The sequence below is a fragment of the Sus scrofa genome, chromosome 4 (assembly GCF_054392235.1).
Source record: "Sus scrofa isolate SSC_HxYL_T2T_F1_AM1 chromosome 4, Sscrofa_HxYL_maternal_Yorkshire_Landrace_v2.0, whole genome shotgun sequence".
Lineage (NCBI taxonomy): Eukaryota > Metazoa > Chordata > Mammalia > Artiodactyla > Suidae > Sus > Sus scrofa.
Genome location: NC_139386.1, coordinates 64,362,007 through 64,388,581, shown reverse-complemented (window position 1 = coordinate 64,388,581; position 26,575 = coordinate 64,362,007). Strand labels below are relative to the sequence as shown.

Here is a 26,575-nt window from a genome sequence, read left to right as displayed (position 1 = left end):
TGCCTATCTCTGGATGAAGAGGTGTTTTACCCTGCAACCTCAGTTTTATGATGGATGCTAAAAAAAAGGTTGTATCTTCCATTAGTTCAGTTTTTTTCTTGTTCTGAGGACAGAGTCATTATTTCTAAATTATTTGTATGTCAGAGTTAAACCAGAAGTAAAACGTTTTATTTTTCAAGAATAAGTTCAATTGAAGCATCAGACCACAGTTTGCAAATTGTGATAGTTTAGGATGTATTGATGGCTAGGGGAAGTGAGAAAATGGGAATCATCATCGTCAGGATTATCCTCATCATTATCAAAACTTTGCAAAAGTACGAACCGTACGTAATATGACTCTTCTCTAAATTGTCATGGAATTATGAGATGGGAAAAAAATAAGCTAGAATAGCTCTATTTATGTCATCTCATCTTTTCTTAAATAAGCCTTCACCTCTTATAAGGAAAGACTACTGAAAAGAAATGTCAATCAAGAACTGCATAAAAGTAGTTCCCCTAACCAAAAAAAATTTTGGAGAATAAAAAACATTTTTATGTTTTCTGTGAAGGGGAAAAAAAATTCCCTTTCTTAACTGTACGATTTTGTGAAGGATAAATGTACCATCTTGATATACAAGGGTACAAGGTTTATTACAAAGGCCAAGAGTTAATGTACACTTTTGTAAATTGAGAAGGACTCAGTTGAGAGCTTGGCATGCTGGTTTTAGTCATTGAGTTAGAATAAGATTTTCCAGTCTAGTCAGATACACTTTTCCCCCAAAATGTAAAAAAATACCATTGTGTTATTTATTATTATCTTTTTATATTGATATAAAATACATTTCAAAGTGTGCTTTTTTTTTTTGGTCTTTTTGCCATTTCTTGGGCCACTCCTGCGGCATATTGGGCCACTCCTGCGGCATATTGAGGTTCCCAGGCTAGGGGCGAATCGGAGCTGTAGCCACCAGCCTACACCAGAGCCACAGCAATGCGGGATCCGAGCCATGTCTGCAAGCTACACCACAGCTCACGGCAATGCTGGATCCGTAACCCACTGAGCAAGGCCAGGGATCGAACCCACAACCTCATGGTTTCTAGTCGGACCCGTTAACCACTGACACCATGACAGGAACTCCCCAGAGTGTGCATTTTTAAGGCTCTTATTAAACTCAGTGGATAAATTGCTTATCAAAGCTATTGTGCTAACTTTTACTGTTATCAGTTATTGAGAACTTAACCTGTTATACCTTTGAGCATTGAGTATTAAATATTTTGAGAATTTATTTTCATTTAAATTTATATTTTTTCTATTTTTTCAAGTTAACTATAAAATAATATTATTTGTAATTTTGTGAATAGTTTTAATGCTATTTAGTTATTTAGATCTTACTGCTTTTTGTTTTTAAAAATTTGAGTAATTTTGATAATTTCAGGTTTTGGAAAAAAAGTCCTTTACATATAAGTTGTCAAATTTACTGATTACAAGATGTTCAAAACATTCTTTTATGATCTTTCTTTTTTTTTTTTTTTTTTTTTTTTTTTTTTGTCTTTTTGTCTTTTTGTCTTTTGTTGTTGCTGTTGTTGCTATTTCTTGGGCCGCTCCCGCGGCATATGGAGGTTCCCAGGCTAGGGGTCCAATCGGAGCTGTAGCCACCGGCCTACGCCAGAGCCACAGCAACTCAGGATCCGAGCCGCGTCTGCAACCTACACCACAGCTCACGGCAACGCCGGATCGTTAACCCACTGAGCAAGGGCAGGGACCGAACCCGCAACCTCATGGTTCCTAGTCGGATTCGTTAACCACTGCGCCATGACGGGAACTCCTATGATCTTTCTAATGATAATATGATCTGCACTCGTGTCCCTTATTCTATGTTTGATATTGGTAATTTGCGTGTTCTCTAATTTTTTTTAATTAGTCTAAAGATAGGCTTAAATTTTTTTCCTTTTTTTCATGTTTTAAAGTTTTATTGGAGTATAATTGATTTACAATGTTGTGATGTTTTCTTCTGTAAAAAAATGATTTAGTTATACATATAGACATATCCATTCTTTTTCAGATTCATATAGGCTTAATTTTTTGTTAATCTTCTCAAATAACCATCTTCGAATTTGATTGATTTGCCTCTATTGTATATACTTCTAGCTTGTATTTCTTATTCCTTTATACTTATTTTAGGTTTAACTTCTCTGTATTTTTCTATATTTTTTAAGGAGGAAGCTCAGATTATTGATCTTAGACCTTTCTTCTTTGGAAATACAAGCACTTAAGGCTATAAAATTTCCTCTACACAGTGCTTTCCCTTTCTTCTACAAATTTGGATATGTCATGTTTTAATTTTCAATGAGTAAAAAATGTTTTCCAATGCCCTTTTAAATTTTTCTTGGTCCTATTAGTTATTTAAAATTTATTTGTTTAATTTCAAAGTATTTGGAGACTTTTGCTAATATCTTTGTGACTGATTTTTAGTTTAATTCCATAGTGGTCAGATAACAATTCCATATGTTTTCATTCATATTAAATTGACTGAGGCTGGATTCATTGCCGAGAATGTGATCTATGCTAAGGGATGTTTTATTTGAGCTAAAAAGAATGTGTATTCCATCATTTTCAGCAAGTTGACCTCTGTTTAATGATTAAGAAAGTGGGTCGATAAAGTTTTTTCAGTTTTCCCTCTTCTTAGTATTTTCTATCTACCTTTCCTAACAATATTGAAAGAGAGAGGTACTGAAAACTGTAATTACATATTTTTCTATTTAATGTTTGCTTCCAATTTTGTGAAACTCTGTAATTAGATGCATACACATTTAGGATCACTGCATCATTTTGGTGAATGGATCCTTTACCATTTTAAAATGACCCTTTTTACCCTTAGTAATATTTCTTGTTCTGAAGTCTACTTTACCTGATATTAATAAAGCTATTTAATGTTAAGATTTTTGTTTACATTGACTACTTTATTTTCAACCTGTTCATGTCTGTGTATCTAAAGTAAATTTTTTTATCGACTATATACTGTGGGATTTTGCCTTTTTTTTTATCTATTCTAACAACATCTACTATTTTATTGGTTTAGATTATTTATTTTAATGTAATCATGAATGCAATTTTGTTTTTCAAAGCTACTTCTTGCTGCTTGTTTTTTTAAATTTAGTAATATATTTTTCACGTAACATAAAATTAATTATTTTGAAGTGAATAGTTCGGAGGAAATGAGTAATTTATAGTGTTATACAGTCACTACCTTTATCTAGCACTTTAATCACTTCAAAAAAAAAAAAATCTCATACCCATCAAGCAATTGCTTCTCATCCTGTCACTCATCTCCTCAGCCCTGGTCAACCACCAATCTATGTTATGTTTCTATGGATTTACCTATTTTGAATAGTTGAAATAAATGGAAGTACACACTGTGTGCCTTTTGTGTTTGTCTACTTTTACATGGCATAATGATCTTTACATCATCTGTTTTGTAGAATGCATATACTGCAATTGGTTTATTTATTCATACATTCATTGCCATTTGAGCTGGCTTTACCCTATAACTATCATGAATAGTGCTGCTACAAATATATATCTTCTCATACTTGTTTTAGTACCTAGTTTCTAGCCTTTGAAGTATGTCTGTACCTAGGAGTGGAATTGCTGTAGACTCATACGGTTATTCTATACCCAACTTTTTGAGAGACACCAGTTTTTTACAGTCACTGAACCATTTTACCTTCTAATCAGCCAGCAATAGACAGGGGTTCCAGTTTCTCCACATCTTTGCCAACACTTTTTCCCCTGCCCCTCTCTAAAAAATAGCTACCCTAATAGGTAAACTGGTATCTTATTAGGGTTTTATTTGAATTTCCCTAATGGCTAATGATGTTGAGAATATTTTATGTGCTTTTTGGCCCTTTGTATATCTTCTTTGGAGAAATGTTTACTAAAACCTGCCGTTTTTTAAAAGTTGTGTTTGTTTTTGAATTGTTAGAATTCTTTGTATATTCTGGATACTGGACTCTTATCAAATATATGATTTACAAATATTTTCTGCCATTCTCTAGGTTTTTGTTTTTGTTTTTTTTGTTTTTTTTTTTGTTTGTTTTCTGCTTTCTTTATATGTTCTTTCATGCATACGGTTTTTAATTTTGATGAAATCCAAAATTATCTCTTTTTCCTTTTTTTATTCATGTTTTTGATTTCACATCTAAAAATCCTTTCCAAATCTGAGGTTCTTGAGATTTACCTGTTTTCTTCTAAGATTTTTATTTATTTTATTTTATTTATTTATTTTCTTTTTTAGGCTGAACCTGTCATATATGGAAGTTCCTGGGCTAGGGTTGAATTGGAGCTGTAATTGCTGGCCTACACCACAGACACGACAATGCCAGATCCAAGGTGAATCTGCAATCTATGCTGCAGCTTGTGGCAAGGCTGGAAACTAAACCCACTGAGTGAGGCCAGGGATAAAACCCACATCCTCATGGATGCTAGTTGGGTTCTTAACCCACTGAGCCACAATGGGAACTCTGTCTTCTAAGAGTTTTATGATTTTATGTAGTTTGTTGAAACTTTTTTTGTTTGGCTTTTTGTGGGGGCAGGTGTGGCATGTGGAAGTCCAGGCTAGGGGTCAAATCATAGCTATAGCTGCTAGCCTATGCCACAGCTACAGCAACACGGGATCCAAGCTGTGTCTGTGACCTGCACCACAGCTCACGGTGATGCTGGATCCTTGACCCACTGAGGAAGGCCAGGGATCGAACCTGTATCCTCATGGATAGTAGCCGGGTTTGTTTCTGCTGTGCCACAATGGGAACTCGTGTTGAACCATTTTGAGCTAATTTTTATATTTGGTGAGAGCTAGAGGGCCAACTTTATTTATTCTTGCATGTGGATATCCAGTTGCCCCACACCATTTGTCGAAGAGACTATTCTTTTCCCAACTGAATAGTCTTGACACGCTTGTTGAAAATCAATTGACCATATATGTGTGGTTTTATTTCTGGAATCATGTTTCTTCCATTGATTCATATATTTATCCATATTTTTGATTACTGCAGTTTTGTAATAAGTTTTTAAAATTTTATTATAGTTGATTTATAATATTCTGGCAGTTTCTGCTGTATAGAAAAGTGACCCAGTCATACATGTATACATACTCTTCTTCTCACATTATATTCCTGCATGTTCTATCACAAGTGATTAGATATAGCTCCCTGTGCTGTACAGTAGGACCTCATTGCTTATCCATTCTAAAGGTAATAGTTTGCATCTGTTCACCCCAAACTCCATTCCATCCAACTCCCTCCCCCTCAGCAACCACAAGTCTTCTCTCCATCAGTGAGTCTGCTTCTGTTCTGTAGATAGATTCACCTGTGCCAAATTTTAGATTCCACATATAAGTAATGTCATAGGGTATTTGTCTTTCTTTTTCTGACTTATATCACTTAGTAAGTTTTGAAAGTGGAGCATATGAGTCCTCCAATTTTATCCTTTTCTCCACTGTTTTGGCTATTTGGGAACCCTTTCAATTTCATATAAATTTGAGGATAAGTTTTTCCATTTCTATCCCCCCACCAAAAAGGTCATTTGAATTTTGATAGGTGGTTGCATTGAATCTATAGATCACTTTGAGTAGTATTGCCATGTTAACAATGTTAAGTTTTTCTAATCCATGAACACAGAATGTCTTTCCATTTATTTAGGTTTGTGAAATAAATCTGTTTTCTGATTTGCCCCATGTGTTATTTATTCTTCTTTTCCTCTATAAACTTTTTTTTTTTCTTTTTAGGGCCACACTTGTGGCATATGGAAATTCGCAGGCTAAGGGCTGAATCGGAGCTGCAGCCAGCCTACACCACAGCCACAGCAATGTGAGATCCAAGCTGCATCTGTGACCTATACCACAGCTCACTGCAACGCTGGATCCCCAACCCAAACTCCTTGCAAAACAACCCGAGTTTCTTCAGGCTTATATTAAGCTTTTATAAGGCGAATCTAGATAGCCTTTAGTCTACAGCTAGTTTCACTCAACTCCTATAGCCTGACCTTTTTTAGTCTCTACAGAAAGCCATATATATATATATATATATATATATATATATATATATATATATATATATATACATATATATGGCAGTTTCTCTTCACTTTGGCTTGTGGGAAAACTAGAATTATTCCCAGATCTCTCTGAGCCCAGGAATTATTATGCTTATAGATTCCTACTAATTGTTTTTTCCCTATAGTTCCCTATAATTGGTCCTTTGCTTACCTCATTGAAAACCACTCCATAGAGGACAGATGGATTTCAGACAAAAATACAACAAAACTCTTTGCTCGCTGCTCTATAAATTCTAGAGAACTCTGCCTCCCCAAATACTAAGCTTTGCTTCATTAACTCAGTGAGACTTCAAATTCTGTTTTGTTCCACTCTCTCTGTCCCTGCTTAGGAAATTGCTTTTAGTCAGAAAATGAACATTAAGTGAAGTTTACCTCAACTCCCCCCCCCCCCCCAGTTAGCAAAGGGAGATCAAATCACACAAAAATATTCTTCATGCGTGGAAGCAGATATTTTTATCAAAATTTGCAAATTAATTCTTTATTTTTAGTTGCTAAAAAAAGTTGATTTTGAAAAGAAAATTTTCCCTTTTCCCCCCAGAAGTTTAAATGTTAAAAATTAACAAGGAATTTTCTTTATAGATAAGACAAAATCAATTTTGAGTCACATTCTTTTTAATTTTTTATTTTTTTTTTAATTTTTATGGCCATACTTGTGGCATACGGATATTCCCAGGCTAGGAATAAAATCAGAGCTGCAGCTGCAGGCCTATGCCACAACCACAGAAACACAGAATCTGAGCCACATCTGTGACCTATGCCAGATCTTGTGACAATGCAAGATCTTTAACCCACTGAACAAGGCCAGGGATCAAACCTGCATCCTCACTGAGACTATGTTGTGTCCATAACCCTCTGAGCCACCATGGGAACTCCTAAACATATTCTTAACATCCTGAAAAGTCTCAATTCTGTAATGTAAAATTATCATACTTTTATTTGCAGTACCAACAATAGTGTGTCTTTTAACGTCTTCAAATACTTTTCATGATTATGTCATATACCACATTTTGCAGGTGAAGAACTTATGGTACACAAGGTTAAAGCAGTTATTTCTAAGTGAAAATATAAATTATCCAAGGAATAGATTTCAAATCTCTCAAGGAAGCCGCATAATTTATTCACCTGTCCATCCAGCATATACTTACATCCTATGAGAAAATTTTCCATGAATAATCACTATTTTTATTTCTTAGGTCAAGGTTTCCTTCCTATGTGCTGCTACTTTTTGTTTTCATTAGGCTCCAGCAAATTGGCTTAATGTGTTGCTTTTGCCTCCTCTGGACATCCCAACAAAAAAAACTTTTAAATAGGCCACATCTCCCCACTTCTCTCTTCCTGAAGGCAAACATAAATACACATTTTTTTTAAACTGGAAAACAATGTAAAGGGAATCTGAGAAAGTATTTTTACTTTCCACCTTCCATAATACAGTTCATCTTTCTAAACCACTCGTCAATAAAATATACAGTAAATGATTTTCTTATCTCTGGTTGAATAGTTGCTACCTATCTTCTTCAAGTTTTGAAAACCTGAAGTGGATTTGGTATGACATTGCTCTTTTGCTTATCTACCATTTTAACCTTCTTAATTAGTTAACAAATTTAGGAGGAAGAGAATTCTTTCAAAATTTGTTCAATATGAATGATGAAAGGAATGATGACCCATCATTTTAATTTTATCAGTAAAAAACTGTTTCAAAGCCCAGCTCTGTACCATACTACCTCAGACTTGAATCCAGGTTATATATTTTAGACAAGTGAATACATTTCACAAAGTCTCATTTTTTTCTTTAAATGTAGATTAAAATATATCTAGATCATAGGCTGTGAAAATTACATGAAGTAATATGTATTTATGCATAGTTCAGTGCTTCATATACGATAGCAATTGTTACTTTTAGTGTTAATTATTATTCAACAACTCAGATTGCGGCATACTCTTAGTTCAAGCTACTTTTTTAAGTTGTGTTAGATATCAAAGTCAAGTTGAACAAAATTATATTAACTTCCCAAAACTCTGTCATTACACATATGTAGACACAGTTGCATTTGTTTAGCACTAAGTGAAATGAATATTTATTATTATCCAGTTAATCACATGGTAAATGACATGATCTGAGTAATATATAAATCAGTGGGTACAAAAATACCTGCAGGATTTGGGCCATACATACATATAACTTCCTAATCTGACTCAGTTTGTGTATACTTGATTCCATGAACTGCTGAGGATCTGATTCTCATGAACTGAAAGACAGAAATTACAATCAGGCCATGTTAGCCTGATATGAAATTTTATTATTAACCCATTATTTAAAAACTCATAGATGCATTAACATTTAAAAAGAGATCTGAAACTTCTGTTTCTCCAGGTTTCATGTTTCTATGTTGTAAATTAGTTTTCCAGGGCTTCCATAACAAAATACTACAGATTGAACGGCTTAAACAATGGAAATTTATTTTCTCACCATCCTTGAGGCTAGACATCCAAGATCACAGCAGGACTGGTTTCTTCTGAGGCCTTTTTACTTGGATTATAGGTGGTCATTTCCTCCCTGTGTCTTCATCTGATCTTCCCTTGTATATATTTCTTCCTCCCGATCTCTTTTTCTTATAAGGACAGCAATCATATTGGAGTAGGACTCACTCTAGTGATCTAGTTTTATTGCCTCTTTAAATATCTTATATACAAATACAGTCATATTTTGATATGCTTCAACATATGCATTTTCGAGAGGGACACAAGTTAGCCTATAACGTATGGGTATTAGACTGTGAAATAATAGATATGGAGTGGAGCATTCTTGACTTTATGTATTCAAAACTTTAATAATCCATAAAGCATTTTTGGGGGTCCTATCTTAATCCCAATGGCTTTCTTATTGTAAAAAAAAATATGGCAATGATGCCATAATAATTGTTGGATCACCTTCAAAGGTATCAAATAGGTTATTTTAGAAATCATATTCAGGGTTTTAATTTTTGAATTAATGCTTTAATGCTTTGAGAATACCCTGTTTTCTCTGTATGGTCACAAAATGGATTGAAAAACAAAAAATTTGGCTTAGATGATTAGAAACATCTATTTGAAATTTATGTGAAGCTGAGAACATTTGAATACTTTGTCAGTGTATTTGCCGAACTTAATGGCATCTATCATTTAACCAATTGGAGATTAGAGGTTAGTTGTTAAAGCTAAATCTCTAATTATTAGTTTGCTGCTGTTATGTTTTGATTAACTATTTTTATTCTTTTCATGCATCTCTGAAAATGGGATATTGGTAAATTCCTGTTCATCACAATTATCATCATCTGAGAACTAGTAGATTTATTTTTTAGCAGATGCCAGTATTTATAATTATTGATTGTGAGTGGCTTTGTGTATACATAGCATAAGAGGAAATCATTGAAAGCACAATATTTATTTTCCTTGTCTAATGTGCCATAGTGTTTCAACAATTGCAATGCTGAAAAAAAAGAGTAATGTTTGATGGGGCACGGGGAACTGTTCCCCAGAGGTTCATACAGAATGGCATGTGATAACTTCCAGTAAGGCATTTGAATAGTAGTGAGATTTTCTTTGATGTCAGCACAGTTGTAATACAAATTAGGTAAAAATAACAGAATGTATGTATGTATCTAGAGTCATTGTATCTGTATTTCCTAGTATATATTTTTCCTGAAAGCCATCTACCTCTGGTAGATATTTATTATGCATAATTATGTATGTGTATGTATATATATATGTTTGTGTGTGTGCATATATATATACACACACACACATACATATATATATATTTATAACATTAGTATGTTTGGCTTTACAATTTTCCACATTAGCTGGTTATGTAACACAGCATACAATTTTTTTCATTTGTTAAACATTTCCAGTGGTTTATGTTGTTTGCAATAAATGAATTAGAGAATCTCAGAAAATTGGTTACTGAAATTGAAATGGAAATGGTAGGATCCATTCTGAAACCTGCCTTTTGGTGTTTACCTCAAAGCATGCTTCTGTGTGTTTGCTTGATTTACATTTAGCAATATCTACGTGCAAATAGTAATCATACACCAAAGTAAATGGGACTATATGCAATTGCTTCCTCTGTTTCTTCAATTGCAGTTGCAATCCCATAGATTTCCATCTTGACAGGTAGCATAATTAGAAAATTCTCTTTGTCTTATTAAATGTGACTCTTCTCAATAGAATTCACTTCATTGCCAGCAAAGAACAGAACATATACTTCAAATCTAAAATGGGAAATCAAGGGGGACTGTTTTATTTTTATCTGTCTTTGTGCCAGCGACATTATTATCAAAGGATATTGTAATGCTGAAAATGTACTTTGGGGATTTAAATCACGCATTAGCCTGGAAAGCAAAAAGTGCTGTAGGGCCCGTGCAATATATTTTCTCATTAATCTGATTGAAAGATTATCCTTCCTATAGCTATGAAAAGTCTAATACTCATATATCCGTCTTCTTTGCTAGTAAAATTCAGCTTTGTGCAAAGTCATTGTCTCTTGTGTCGGGGGTCCAAGACTTTTCTTCTCTCAGCATAAGCCCATCTGTATTAAAATAAATTCAAAGCAGGCCGCCATTTCATGCACACATTTTGATTATTTCATAAGCTGCTGTGGAAAATGGAAGTATCAGCAAGGCATGCAGTTTCCTGGTAATGTAATGCTGTCATTACCTCAGTGGTCATGTGAGAAAGTTTAGCTGTACTGTCTTTGACAAATGTTCAGTGAGTCAAAACAGTGCATTTAAATGAAATGCAGATATGAATGAGCCATTATTGCAATCACAACTCCCGCTTCAAAATTATCTGATGTGAATATATACACTTTCTCTGTAACCTGACATTTGTAATACAGAACTAGCTGTGCATTTACTCTCCCACCACTCACTCTGCCTCTTTTCTCCACATCCTCCCCCAGATTCAGAACGAAGGAAGGTATTATGATCAGAGGCTGTATGCAGTAATTGAAGACACTCCTGATGATCCCACACAATCAGAGTGACACGTTACTTAGGATGAAAATTAAGAAGAAAAGCAGATTTATAGGTTGTTTTACTATGGCCAATGCTTCTGCAAAGATGAACAAATCTACCTCAAAAGATTAAAAAAAAAAAAAAAGAACAAAACAAAACAAAAAACAACCATTTCTATGCTTTTCCATGTAAGAGACTCACTAAAATTTTGTATAACCTTTGCTATAACTTGCAGCACTTTGGGATTTTAAGTTTTAATGAAACTATAGAAAATATCTTAAACTGAATGATTTCTATTCAGAGCACTTGGAGTGCTGATACCATGAACAGTATAGATGGCTCCAGCCATAACTGTCACACAGATAATATTCTTTTATGCCTCAAGACACTGAGATGGTGCTGTAGATAACCAAAAGAAATAAGCTGCCACCATCACTAATCTGCAGTTTTGAAACAGTATAGCTTTTGCATGGTTAAGAGAAGGTAAAATCACCTACCAGTGTAATAGAGAAGACATTTAAAAAGTGAACGGGACCTGGACGAATTAAAGCTTTCATATTTATTTGTTATCCATATGCACCGTGGATCAAATCGTCCATATTCAATTTTATGTGTTTATGTATGACAATTGAAAATACAAAATGAGCTAGGGCCTTTCCATTCCCCTAGGACATTTTTGCTAATGTAGTGAAATGAAAATCTAAGGAGTATTTGGCCTCAATGTTCCCTTCAGAGGTTAACTTTGGAGAATCTTAAGTGTGTGTTCTTATGGCTGGATTTGTAATGTGTGTAGCAGATTAGAATGTAATATGATATTCAGTTGCACCACCCAAACAGAAATTGCTGTCTGTATTTTTCTCACCCAGCAAATATTGCTTGAGGGCTTTTTACATGGATAAAATTGAATTTTACATTCCTATTGCATAATGTGACTTATCAACTACTTTCTGTATGTGTGAGCCTGGGGTTTGGTGAACACAAATCATAACCAAAGTTTGATGAACATCTTCTATAAAGCTAGGATACTAGATCCATAAAAAAAGAGAAGATAATTAGTTTTATGTCTGGAGCTACCTTTTGGAGTGAAATACATCATTTCATATCACAATGGAATGCATCCTTACTGGCAAGAAAAAAAAATACTATTCCTTGCTACTTACTCTTCATAAGAAAAATAAATAAAGATAAGATCAAAATAAATTTTGAAATACCAAACATATTTATTTTTACTTAATTTCAATGGTTGTTTTTTATATTTGGTTTAGAAATCTCCAATCAGAAATCCTTTCATTTGAGAATACAGGCTGACATTCAAGACTCAGGGAAACAGAAAAAAACATAATGATAAACCAAATATCATGAGAATTGGACCCTACAATAAAACCATTTTCTCATTATTTGTTCTAAGAATGTGACAGCTTTCCAGGGAAAAGAAAAATTCTACTTGAAAATGTAGAGCAAGATACACAATTTTTGTAATCGAACACAAGAGTTATCAATACTAATCTGCTAATTTGTGCCCCAAAATGCAATCATATTGTTGGGACAAAAACACAATGCATTCAGGAAGCTATTAAATGCACAGCAGTATTTGAAATCGAACCACAGTGACTTGTTGTTATGGCATGCTGACATTATTGGTTCTTGTATATAGTTACATAATGATCTCTGAAGCCAGCTTTAAAAACTGTTCTATAAAACCAGTTAACAGATGTCAAAATCTGACTAAGAGTCAACTTTCTAAGACACTTACTTTACAGCTACATTTAAGAACCTTTTGTCTACATTAAAAAATAAAAATCTAAAAGCAAAATGTTACAGTATTTTCTCTCTCCAAAGGAACTCCCTGGCACAGTAGGCTCTACTGCCTTTTATTTCAAATTTATTATGGATGTCATCATCCAGTGGTCATTGACCTAAAAAATATGTACCACTGAAATTATGTCGATGTCAAGAAAAAATTATTTGTTATGATTTTTTCCATCCCCATTACTAATATAGCATACAGTTTCTACTCTGTATAAAAATTCATTATCCTGCTATAGAAAGTTTGCATCATTTCAAATATACAAAAGACAGCATAATCAGAAATCATTTTATCCATAACATTATCACACTATTATGGTCATATTTTGTAGCATAATAGGATCTGCTATGAATGTCATCTTGCAATATAAAAGAACACAACAGTGATGGCATTATAGCATCCAGTAGTACTGTGGACAAATATTTTAAATCATTGTTTTCTAACTCAAAGTAAATGTGTTGTCCGAAAAATAGAAATAGAAATGAAATTATACTTAAATATTCTCTTATAATTCTCTATATTTAAATATCTCTTCTCTTTCCTAGTCCCCATTAAAACAACTCAAAAATTAGTATACATACACACACACAAAAAAAATTTTCAATGCTTTAGCTTATTTCTCAAATAAAGAAGATGGCATCTAGAAAATAGAATTGCTACAGTAAAACCGTCCTGTTCTGTGAAAGCCCTTGCTTTTGTAATTGTAAATGAAGCTGTTTCATCTGGTTTATATGCTGCTGTTCCTACTATTGCAGCTCAGGGCAATACAAATGATTAGTTGCCTGATTCCAGATTCATACAGGCTCAACTATGAGAACTAGACTCCGGCATTTAAATGACTGAACTGATGTGAGAACATAAACCATTCCAGACCATTTATACAAATGGAACCAGCCAGGCATTTTATCAAATCTCCTATTACAGGAAATAACCTCGTATCACCTCCATGCAATTTTTTTCCTACTCTTACAAAATATTGGGGTGTGCTTTATGTTAATTTTTATTTTTAAAAAGTTGTGCCATAAATACTGTCCCCCAAATGATATTTTCAGGTCACAGTCACAAATAGTCAAAGCCTCATGCTTTACTCACTCAGTTACATTTCAGTGAAGAGGTCTCTATGAGAAATGTTTCCTTCAAAGGAAAGCATCATTTCCTGAAAATTAGGTTTCTGAGGAGTTTCCCTGGAATACAGAAGTGCGGATTTCAACTGAGCTCAAAAGATAGAATTTACATATAAATATCAGTCATTGTATTTTAGGTCGAACATCAAAATTACCTGCTTAAGCTTTCATATTGGTAATTTCATATTCCTAAAGAGTTTGAGATGTCAATGAATACTCTCCGAATCCTTATTTCTACCTTCCACCGGAAGTTCTAGAATGTCAGGGTGAAAAATTGCACCAATGAAGTATGAAGTTTTACAAAAAATTCCAACACATAGTTTAAACAGCCTCCTAAATTAGCACAACTGAAATTTTGACTTTAATACTATGGTTTATGAGCTTGAGTTTCTGCCTCCCTAAAATTAATGGAATAGTAACTGAGCAATAATATATGTGAAAAATATTAGAAAGACATAACACTGAATTTTGTAAGCCAATCACGCAGATCAGTCCCTTTACTTAGAATAATAATAAACCTTATGCACAACATGAGTAACAATGAGCAACAAAATAACAATGATAAAAAAATTAAGAGAACTATTTTTATCAAAGTTTATAAGAAAAATTAAGAACCCAGCACAATTTTATTAACTGAGCTGAAAAATTGTTTTGTTTTTTTAAGATGTTTTTAGAGCATTTTTAGGTTCCCAGCAAAATTGATGGGCAGGTACTGGGAGTTGCCATATACCAAAGGCAGTGACTTTGTCTATGTGATGGTAGTAGCTTGGAATGGAAACTAACTGGTAAGAAAAGACTACCTAGAGGGGAGAATATGTGGATAGATGGAAATGTTAAGTCTATGTTTCCCAACCAAACAATGATGAGAAGGGAATCTCATATAGAACAAATAGCATATGCAACTTCATGGGGAATGTATATAGGTAGTTTGTTATTAGAGGAACATAAAAAGGATACAAATGAATTTATTTGCAGAACAGAAACAGACTCATAGACTTTGAAAAACTTATGATTACCAAAGAGGAGAGTTGGGGGGTGGGGAAGAATGGACTTGGGGTTTGGAATTGGCATAGGCACACTGAGGTATATGGAATGATTGTTCAACCAGGACCTCCTATAGCGCACAGAGAACTCCGCCCAGTATTCTGTGATCATCTTTTTGGGAAAAGAATGAGAGAGAGTGGATGTGTGTATATATATATGTGGTTGTACAGCAGAAATTATCACAACCTTGTAAATTAACTATACATCAATACAAATTAGGGAGGAACATATTAAATAAAACTGGGAGATGAGCAAAGATCAGAAAGTCATAAAGGGATCTTATAATACCACAGTAAGGATCTTTGCTTCTATTATGGAGGCCACTTGGGAGAGGGAATTGTCCAGGAACATCTTTAGTATGGGAATTGGGTGACATGTTTGAGAATATTTGTGCTAGTTTCAGGTAAGGAATCAATACGGAAGAGAGGGTCAGGGAGAGGGTGCCTGTGGAAGTCAAGCTAGAGTAAGGGAAAACACCTTTGAACACTTTCTGACACCCTGTGTGCAGTCAAAGACTTCTCTTTTGTGCTTCCAGAGAACCACCTACTAACTGCTATCACAGAAATCATCATATTTTGGGTGGACAGTGTACCTGTCTATGCCATAACTCATCATCCTTCCCAGCCCCCAACCCACCTCCTAGATAATAAACTCACTATATATAAACTCTGTCTCCTTCCTCACCATATCACACAAGCCATAGTGTGGTACATAGTAGGGCTCAGTAAGTGTTTAAATGAATTGGTAAGAATTTTATCAAAAATTAAAAGTTCACTGTGTAACATTAGGCTTGTGCTGTTTCTAGCTATTTCTAAAACCTGAAATGAGCTACATCTTTATTGCTAGTTTAGGTACCTACTAAACTTGTGGAAATTGTATAAGAATGAATTTTTATGTTGAGTTCCCAAGTTCCATATCATATATAAAAGTTTACAAACTTCATGGTTCACAAAATAAATATCTAAAAGTTAACTTATAAAAAAAGAAGCCAACTAAAGTTGATTGAGTACTCTCTGATTCTCAAAACATTGTTATTTGGGGATTCTTATTAGGGGTTATAATCAGAGGTCCAGGAATGACTGAATCACCTCTCCTTCCCAATAGAACTCAAATTGGAGGTATGAAATTAAAAAATACATATTTTAAATAGCAAGCTGAGAATAGCGAAATGACTTTAGTGTGAGTCAAATAAATTTCTGAGAATGTAAGCAATGCTTGAATACAAGCCAAACCGATGCTTATGGCCCAGACTCAAACCCTGCATGGAACTTCAAATTTTTACTTAAAAATAAACCTTGGATCTATACACTTAGGTATGCTTGCAAGGAGAAAGAGATGAAGAGATCCCAGGGTCCATTTAAACACCAATTGCAAGGAACCAGCAGGAGAGAAATATTCCTTTGGAGCCCTGTCCTCGCTGGTTGATTCCACTACTGCAAATTTGGAGTAGAAGAGACACATCCAAAGATCTGAGGGAGCAGTAATGTAAGAGAAGGTGTGGGGGTTTTTCTTTTAACACAGTTAACACAGTGTCTCTAGCCAGAGATAACTTTGGCTCATCAGAGCTCGGCAATCTGGCCAAAATAAACCAGAAGATCTTTTCTCTATAGTGTAGATATTATGTTTACGGATGAATAAGGTGAACTTTCGATAAGTTAAATGGTTTGCCAAAAAGTACAGAGGTAGAGAAACTGAAACTTTTACCATGCTTGCCAGGCTTTAAATCTGTTCTGACTGAAAGCTTATGGGAGATCCCTCGTTAATGTCCTATGATGCACAAGATCCACCCAACTAAACTGTCCAAACAGTTAACTCCTCAGAATTGTCAGCTAATAAAATGGCTACTGTTTCAACTCCTAAGTTTTGGGGAAGTCTTATGTGCAGCAATAGATAGCTGAATTACAAGCATTTTCTGAGAGTATCATTATTTAATACGATATACTTTAATAAAACATGCACATACTTACTGTAAGAGGTTAGAAGGAAGGGAGCCCTGCAGAGTTTAATGTTGAAATCCATTCTAGACCCACAGTTGATCTGAGATCCCTAGCAGTGGTCTGGAGAGCTTCCCAGGTTGTCAAAGCTTAAATAAACAAAATAGTAGGTTTTTTTTTTTTTCCTAATGAATCAAGATTGTGTTACATACCTTTGCCAGAGAAGTAACCCTTGGCAAATGTTGAAGAATACTTTATTGACCCAACTTTCAACAAATACATAAACTAACCATCCTGTAACATTTAATTAAAAAATAAAATCATTGTTTTCAAGTTACACCACCATCCAAAGCAGAAAAAAATCATATTTCTGTACTTTATGATTCCCAAAATGTAAACAAAGTGATGATACTTTTTTTTTTCAAACTCTGCCTACAGGCCTCCCTTCTTTTATCCAGCAATAGAGCTGAACTAAAATTTTAAGCAGTTTCTCTGAACTCAGATATTTAGTTGCTGTGTGAGTGTGACTCTTCAAAATGCTTTTACATAAATGCCATAGTAACACATACAAGCTGTAGTTTTTCTGGGTGCTTATTGTTATTGTCAGTATGTCCTTGTGAAACAAGATTTTTAGCCTAATTATTGAGAAAGACCATATGGAACAGACTTCAAACATATAAATGATGGAAATAAAGAATATTTAAATGTTTTGAGTAATCAAACATTTACATGTTATCATTGGAAGTCATATTTGTGATTGTGAATTATGCTGAAAGTTAACATTATTAAAAGGAAGCAAGAACCATGCTGATTAATAATGCATTAGCATTCTTTCGCCTACCTTTAAAATAAGCTATTACCTGCATTGTGGGAAAGCAGATAATAGACCATAATTTATCACTTTTCAGGAACTAGAAATGGTCCTATATTTTAAATCTTTGTTTTAATTATCTAACCTGATATTTTGAAAACCAATATTATAACATCAGGAGGCTCAGAAGATACTGTGGGAGAGATATTTTTGACACATTTGGTCTACATTTCTTGATTTCATAGTGAGATTGTAATGAGGAATTCCCACTTACTCTTGAGCTCAGCATTTAGATAATTGAATAATAAACCACAATCAATGAGATCCTTTAAAGATTGTCACTCTTATGCTAAGACCGAACTTAAAAAAATAGCTTCTTTGCTTGCAAACATTTTTGGCTCAACCCCACTTGGTGTTCACAATGTAAATGAGATTTGTTATCAAGCAGGAAACCTGAAACTGATTTAACCTAGATATTAATCTTCATATTAAGGACATATTTAAATTTCTTATATAGCACAGTAGGTTAGCACTAAGGAGGATCTGCTTTTAATTTTTTAAAAACAGCTTAGCCCAATTGATATACAGTGCATATTTCTCATTTTAACTATTTTGTTTATTTCATAGATTCTTTTATTTTCCCATGGTTGTGTTGAGGCTTGCTGGATTGGAAATATGCTGCAAATAGAAGCCAAACCACAGTAAAATGATTCTGCCTAACCCTAAGAGTTCTAGTCATTTCCTTTTATATTTTATAATAAGATATGACAACTCAATTTAAAGAAAATACACAATAGTTGCTGACTACAGTGAAAAGTTTATATTAAAATAATGTGTTGCTGTGGGAAGGTAGATAATTGAGCATACAGTAGGTAATTTCTGGCAGGGCTCCTGCAATAAGCAAAAGTAATATCTGTTAACAGAGGATAAATACAGATAATGTTACTGTAGTCAGTAGTTAGGATTTTACAGATCTCTGTTTAAATGCTGATGCAAGAGAAAAGGAAGAAGGCAGCTACATTTAGTCATTAAGGTTGAGCTGATCCAAACTCTCTCAATAAGACCTGACCTTTGATTGGGCCCCATTCCTACTCTACTAGTTTTCTTCTGCATTTTCATGAAGACTGAGCAAGGCTGAGAAGTCCAAACAAAATCTAACTGAAACTGTTAATTTTAAGAAGTGATTAGGGGGTGGGAGATGGGATTTGAAACCCTAAATCTGAGTAAGTTGGCCTAACTTTCAAACAGAACCTTTGGCCTCTTGTCTCCTTCAGCAATCTTATTTAATTCCAGGAAATAGACTTTTAACCCCTTGACACTCATCAAGGAAGAAAGAGGTGAGGTGACCAGTCATCAGCTTTTTCAAGGGGTTCATTCTTACGAAATTCCAGTTGACGAATCTCTCCTTTCCTTCAAGAGAATTTATAAAATCAACAATCTTCTCAAGTCACTGTGTTCACCAAAATAATAGTGACTTGAATGATCTAAGTTAGTGTTAAGAACAGGAGAGCGGGTATTTTTCCTTTAGGAACACTGCCAAGTGACAGTACTTGACACTGAATACAAACAAAACCTTACAAACAAAAACCTAAAGGCCAAACTTATTCCCAAAATTATAGGCCAATTTACTTCTCTCCTTTCCTCTCTGTTGACAGGGGCTTGTCAGCAATGGTCAGCTTTCATCCACTGTTTTTTGTTTGGAGATAATTATAGGAATCTAGAGATGATTAATAAGGACCACCATACACCCTTGCAAAAGAAAGGAATTGGGGACTTTGGGGTTATTATCACTTATTGTGCTTTGTTTCCTTGCTACTTGGCCCAGTGAGGAGGTTTTTGCAAGCCTAAGTAAGATGAATTAAAGGGGGAAAGAATAGAGTTAAGGAAGCAATTAGTAAGGTATTCCAAACTGTATTTGGGGTGAAAGTCTCCATTATCACTTATCAGTGTCCTTTAGATTAGACAAGCCTCTAATCAAGCATTATTATAAATGATAGACACTTGAATCTCTATAATCATAATCTTCTCCATAGGCTTGGAAGCTGCTTTTTCCATTCCCACTAAATCCCTTTTATCCACTTGATCAAGTGTCCTGTCAACCCTTGATCTGTTACCTTAGGTCATCTGAGATAAGCATTGACTGCTTTCTTCCATTACTTGTCTATGCCTAACTCTGGTTACTATCCTCAGATTTTTTTTTCTTTAAGGTTAATAATTACTATAGTTCTGCTTTTTTACTTGAACAGAGGAAGTTCCTCTACTCCCACAATAGACTAAATCTCTTTTATACGACTCCATAGGGGGCCTTATATGACACTCATTTGTTCTTTTATTTAATCACTCAACAAATATTTGTGGAGTGTTTTTTCTGTTCTAGGTACAACAGTGAATAAAAGAGACAAAAGTTCCAGGCCTCGTAGAGCTAACATATTGTAATTGCATACCACTTAATGCCTTGAAATCTCCAGCTAAAATAAAAGCTCTTTGAAAGCAAGAATCATAACTATCTTCTTGATCATCACTCTTTGCCCAGGACTTTGCAGAGTAGCTGGATTATTGAAAAGGTGTAATGAATAGTTATTGAATTTTTAAATAAGTAAGAATTGCAATTTTACAGAAACATAGATGTTTTATTTGTTCATGAGCAAATTTCAGCTGTATAAAATTACCGGTACAAAGTATCTATAAAAAGTGACCTAATGGAACTCTTGGACTAGTACATTGGCACCAGCAATATAACTACATTGCCACTTAAAAATAAACCATTTTCTAGATAATTATTTGGATTTGTTTTATACTCTGTCTTTTCAACAGACATCAAGGTAGTGTTTAAGCACTTCCCAATATTCAGTTTAAGTATATGTAGTATGATAAAACACATCATTCATACTTATTAGGACCCAGTCTAGGATTCTAGCAGCAAAATATATGACATGAGTCACCTTATAGTAAACACAAACACACACACGCTTGCACACACACAATCTTTACAAAATGCTTTGAGTGAACATTGAGTTGAAGCATTTTCATGGTTAATATGGAGCTTAAAAATATCTGAGTCCTTTGATTTAATTAAAGACAGCAGGGAATTCTCAATGACAAAGTTAAAGTTCTATGCCTACATGAAGACGAGATTTGTCTTCAGCTGTCTTATTTTTTGTTGTTGTTATTGTCCCTGAGTCTATTTGAGCCAATATTAGAGAAAATAGGCAAATAGGGACATAACCTAGGACTGTTCACCCACCCACTGTTTCAGGCCATGAAAATGGTTAAATAACCAAAATAAGTGTCAGGAGACTATCCCTGCATCATAGATGGTTCTTTTATTTTTGAAATATCAAAAATAAGCCCTTAAAATAATTTTAGAAACAAAATGAAATTATTGTCTCATTTAATAAAAAATCTAGTAATAGCTGGTATTAGCACCCACTTAATCGAGGGTACAAGCAATAAATACCACCTGAACCCACTTCACAGCTTGAGATTCTCAGAGCTGGCTTCATTCTCACCTCTGCACATGGTAGGAAGAAAGCATCCGTATTCTAAGGCTCATTTCCATGCCAGTGGCAATCAAGGCACAATGAACAGGACTGTTACTTTTGCAGAGAGGTGTAGCAATTTTTTAAGCATATTATAGAGTCCAGTAGGGTCCATGTTTCTATCACGCGAATATGTTTTCAGCTTGCCCCAATACAAGTTTTATTCTTTTTGCTGAAGAAATATATAGAATACAAGCCCCATGAAGTCAAGGTCTAATGAATGCTCATCACACAGAAAGGGACAGAGCTGGGTTTCTGAGCCAGTACTGCCCCTCTAGGGGGTAGCTGGATATAGTGGTGGCATTGTTGGTTCACATAATGACTGGGTTATGACATGGCATTTGGGGTTCAGGATCTGTGATTTTTTCACCATCCTGAACTTCCTTGATATTTCTTTATAATGGCAGATTATTCTGCCTGAAAGGCCAACTGTGTTCCCTCCCCCTGCCACACAGAGCAACAGAGAACTGCCTGTGGTGGTAGAGACCAAATAGTGATGACTGGTCCAGTGAAATGAATAAAGGAGGCAGCCGAAGTTTTTGAGACTCTATTGACATTAGTCTTCTCAAGAATAAAACTGATAGAGTCTAAATTTAAGATGAACCTTTTGTGGAATATAGAAGTAAAGAAAATGAACTTTTTATAGGTGGACCTTGATATAACAGATTGATCTCTCTGAGTAGCATTGTGTGACTATATTCATGGTGTATTTTTAAAAGAAAACTTTGGTAGGAAAAAGTCAAGTGATCTTATCTAAGCAACCCACCTGATCCTTCAATTTCTTTTCCTGAACGCCATGTTTCGAATTTTTGTAGAGAACGTGGCAATTCAGGGTGCTTGGTTCCTAAGGCAATTAGCCATTCACTCCTGGTCCTAAAGTTTAGCCGTCTCTGACACCTCCAGTCATTCTACAGGTACCTTAAATTATACCCATGCCCATCTCTGCCCAACCTAGCTGCTGCTCTAAATAGTGCTAGCTTCTACCAATGGGTGCAGAGCTGGATCCCACCCTCTCTGGTCCTGTCTCCCTTGTAGGTTAAGTCAAACTTCTGCCAATAGGTGCAGAAATAGGTTCTGCCCTTTTATATCTCTGGCTACATCTGGAAACTACCCTCCTTGCTGGCATTTAGTTCCATCCACTCAACAATCTTTTCCCTCTCTGGCTGATGCTCTGCCATCCTATCTTTGTTCTAAATTCATCTTTTCTAGCCAATAACTGTAAAGTTGCCCTTCTAGCCTAGGCAGTGCCCTGGGCCAATCCCCCCATCCCTGCTACTGTACCCACTTACAAAACACATACACACAGAATAGGGAAGAATAAAAAATGGATTTTTTTTTTTTTTAAAAAGATAAGCGCTGGAAGTTGCATTCCAAGTCTACTGTGTGTGGTTGGACAAAGTACAAAATGAATGTGTGTATATAGAGTTTTAATCCCTGAGTGTTCAACTTAATCATCAACTTGATGTTTACCAACAAATTACATAGGGCTTCTATATAAAGCACTCACTTGTTATTACTAATTTATACAACATAGAGATCAAAATTTTACTTTGAAATCCAGGTAAAAGACCCTTATTAAATGATTCTATAACTATTTCCATCTTTCCAAGTGGACTAAATATTAGAAAATAATATATCTGTTCTCACTTGCCTGTGCCAGTTAGCAGTGGCCTGGGATGGTTTCTTGGTTCTGGAAGAAGAAAATAAAACTTCTCTGTCAGTTATCAGTTGACCTCAGTATCACACAACAGAACTAGGAAGACAGTGGGTGCTGGACATTGAGGGTCTTGTGAATACTGTGAAACAGTAACACATTAGCTGATGTAATAAAAAGATATGTTGGAAGTAGAGGTCAAGAACACCAGGGAATTAAATTAAGAACATGTCATAGGTGTGGAGTGATATTTTGATGTCTAATTAGGTGCTCCTTCACTTGTTTTTAGGTCATGTTCCCTTTATAGTGCTCAGAACTACCCTTTACTTCTTAACTATCAGGAAGAGTTAGGAAGAGCCAGTTTGTAGCTCATTACTTTAAAATAAACATTTTATTTCATAGAGAAGTCAGAGTAGTATTGAGTATATTAAAATAAAAATAACAGTGAAATAAAAAGACGAGCTGTAGTGTGTTTCCTTGACTCTCTCTGCGATGTGTCATCTGCTTCAGAGAAGAAAAAAGATGGTGGGTGCCTAGAGAGAACATGCCATGAGGGTCTGCTAATTCTGTGGCATGCGGAGAGATCCACACCTTGCTCTCCTCCTGAAAACAATGAAAGAATCTCAGAAAATCTAAATATAGAGGGGATTATTTGCTCTGATTTCAGGACTATTAATCCTGAGATGAGACCAAGCCTTGAGGTGAAGCCCCGTGCTCTGTATATTGCTGTGCCAATAGATTTAAAAGGCCTCTGTAAGATTTCTAGAAAAATAGGTCAGAATTTTTTCTGCATGCCTCAAGAAGGTCATGTAACTGCTTTCAAAGTGAGGTAAATGATAGGTCTGCAGAAGTCTTGTGGCGAAAATAAAACGACTCTTTTGAAGAAGGTGATGCACATAGGTTGCCTTGAGAGATCAGATAAAAACCCATTATATGTATGCTGGTGCTAGCATAGTGGAAAATGAGTGCTTGAGGGCCAGGCTGCATAGTGTGTCTCCACAGAAAGCACCAGAGTTTGGAGACCAGGGAGTATGAAGCTAGAACAGCCAATGTTAGCAGTGTTAGAACATGGTAATGAATGACTTCATACCCTTTCCTCAATGACATATAAATCTCATGCAGTCCAAAACTGAAGGAGGTAAGATAGAAATTGTGAATCAAATTTACAATTGAAATGACAGAAAAATTTCAAGTGACTGAATTTGCCTGGATATGATCAGATTATCTTGGATGACATTAGGTGGATCGGACTTGAGAAAGAATAAATAGTTAGAGAAAAATAAACTTGCATTTACTTAAATGATACAATAAATACATGCCGTGCCCTCCTTGAAATATACATAAATTGGAAAAAAAATAAATCAAGTGCAATACTAGTAGTGAAGAAAATTACCTGGAAAAAAATCAGTTTTCTCTTTTGTAAGTTCAGATCAGTGGGCTAGATAATAGCTAAGGTTTTGTCCAGTTCAAATCAATCAAAAGCACCATTTGATATGGAGAGAGGGGAATGCAGATTCATGACAAAGACAGTAGCATAACCAAATGCAAGGGAACATCAAGCGACTGGAAATAAAAAAGAAGTCTCATGGCCCAAACCACAGCAACTGAATCAGAATATCAATTTTAACAAGGTCCCTAAGTGATTTGTACACACATTAAAGTACAAGAAGCTAAGCTCTAATTGATCCATAGATGAATGGGTGAGAAAATATGAATGTAAGTTCATGTGGGCAGATAATTTTGCCCTTATATAAGGTAGTCTATTCATAAGAGCTGTAAAAGTGCATGACACACCCTGAGTACATAATAAATAGTTGTTAAGGAATTCCTGCTGTGGCTCAGCGGTAATGAGCCTGACTAGTATCCACAAGGATGCAGGTTTGATCCCTGACCTCACTCAGTGGGTTAAGGATCCAGCACTGCCACAAACTGTGGTCTAAGTTGCAGATGCAGCTCAGATCCCATGTTGCTGTGGCTGACGTAGGCTGGCAGCTATACCTCCAATTCAACCCCTAACCTGGAAACTTCCATATGTCTTGAGTGTGGCTCTGAAAAGCAAAAATAAATAAATAAATAAATAAATAAACAAATAAGCAAATAAATAGTAGTTGAATAGAATCTACCTATATTATAAAAGAAAGCAAAATGCTTACATGTACAGCTGATAGTGTAACTTTTAAATATGCAACATAGACTCAATCACTCAATTAACCAGCCAATAACTAAAAACAAAATTAATGTCAAAAGTTTGAAAGTTTCTTTATTTTGCTTTCAATACTCCTACATATAATAGTCAAAGCTTTAACTTTTTTTGCGTAAGTTGGTAAGAATATTTTGCTTATAGAATTAATTTGTATCTCTGATCTGTAAGTGAAACAATTATTCATTCAGGAATTATTTCTACATTCCATGAATTGTTTCAGTTTTGTGGGGGAAAGTTGGAAACATAACAATCACTGTCTTAAGTTAAAAATATAGTGGGAAAATAAGCATTTAAACTGCTCAATGCATGTATTAAACAGAAGACAATGAATTTTATACAATAGAGTTTACAAGCAAAAGAACAGGAGAATGTGTCAAGCATTTACAAGGTAAGAAAAGGCTGATGCTTGACGGATTCAACAGGTAAAGATACAACATGCCACTGAGATTCAATGTATTACTTACATAGGCAATGAAAGATGAAAACTCTCCATGATCATTTTCCTACATACTGAAACAGCACCAAAACCACAATGTGACTCTTGGGGTGTCCTATTGCTGAGGAACCAATTCCAGACTGCAGCTAAGCAGTGTTACATTTTGGGATTCTGTTCTGAGGGTTACCAGGCAGAAAGCCCCATACCCCATCAGAATCCTGATGGTGATGAGAAACTGTCTCCTGACAGTGGCCCTGATGAGGCAGGAAGGAAGGTGAGGGGGACATGGCTTCAGAGCAGCTCCTCAGTAGACTCCCATCTGGTAGACACTCTGCCAACCCTCACATTAGCTCCAGGTCAGTTTTGATTCTTTGGCCCTGTGGCCTGCGTAGATATTTGCAAGACTGAGAGGACACCATGGTCCCTCAGAATGCAGAAATAGGAATAATTAATTCCCTTTGGGAAGTATGAGAAAAGATTCACTGTAGAGCCTAAGAGGCCAGGAGGTTTTTGTTAGTGTTATCATTGGTTCTGCTCTCAAATGTGATTATATAATTGGGGATAGACTTGAATAGAAAAGAGATGAAAAGAGATTTCCTTTCATCTGTTCAATCAGAGAATGCGTGTGAAAATAAATCTTAGGTGAATAGGTGATAGTGCATAAGGAAATGAAAACAAGAAGACATTGAAAACAAGGAGGAAAGGACAAAATTAAAAATAGTGAATGTTAAATATGTGCAACTTGTTACTCTAAGAGGTGTTAAAATATAAATCGTATAAGTAGAATCTAGTAATAGTTAGGTACTATAGCAGACACACCTTAGTGCATCTTCTGTGATCCTCTTATTGCCATAGTCTTCCAGCCCCTCAGTTTTTTGTTCCTCTTCAGTCATCATCGTGGTATTTCGTCCCTGAGGAGCCACCTGCAATCCTGCAGTCAC

The 26,575-nt window shown here is 35.1% G+C and overlaps 1 long non-coding RNA gene across 1 annotated transcript in view; it reads left to right on the top strand.

Annotated features, from left to right (window-relative positions):
• The window catches only part of LOC102160555 (uncharacterized), a 105,831-nt gene extending 93,052 nt beyond the window's left edge, over window positions 1–12,779 (top strand). Inside the window, exon 3 of the long non-coding RNA XR_302933.4 lies at window positions 11,028–12,779. This is a non-coding gene — a long non-coding RNA (uncharacterized LOC102160555). The remainder of the gene's footprint in view (window positions 1–11,027) is intronic.
• Window positions 12,780–26,575: the final 13,796 nt, after the last annotated feature.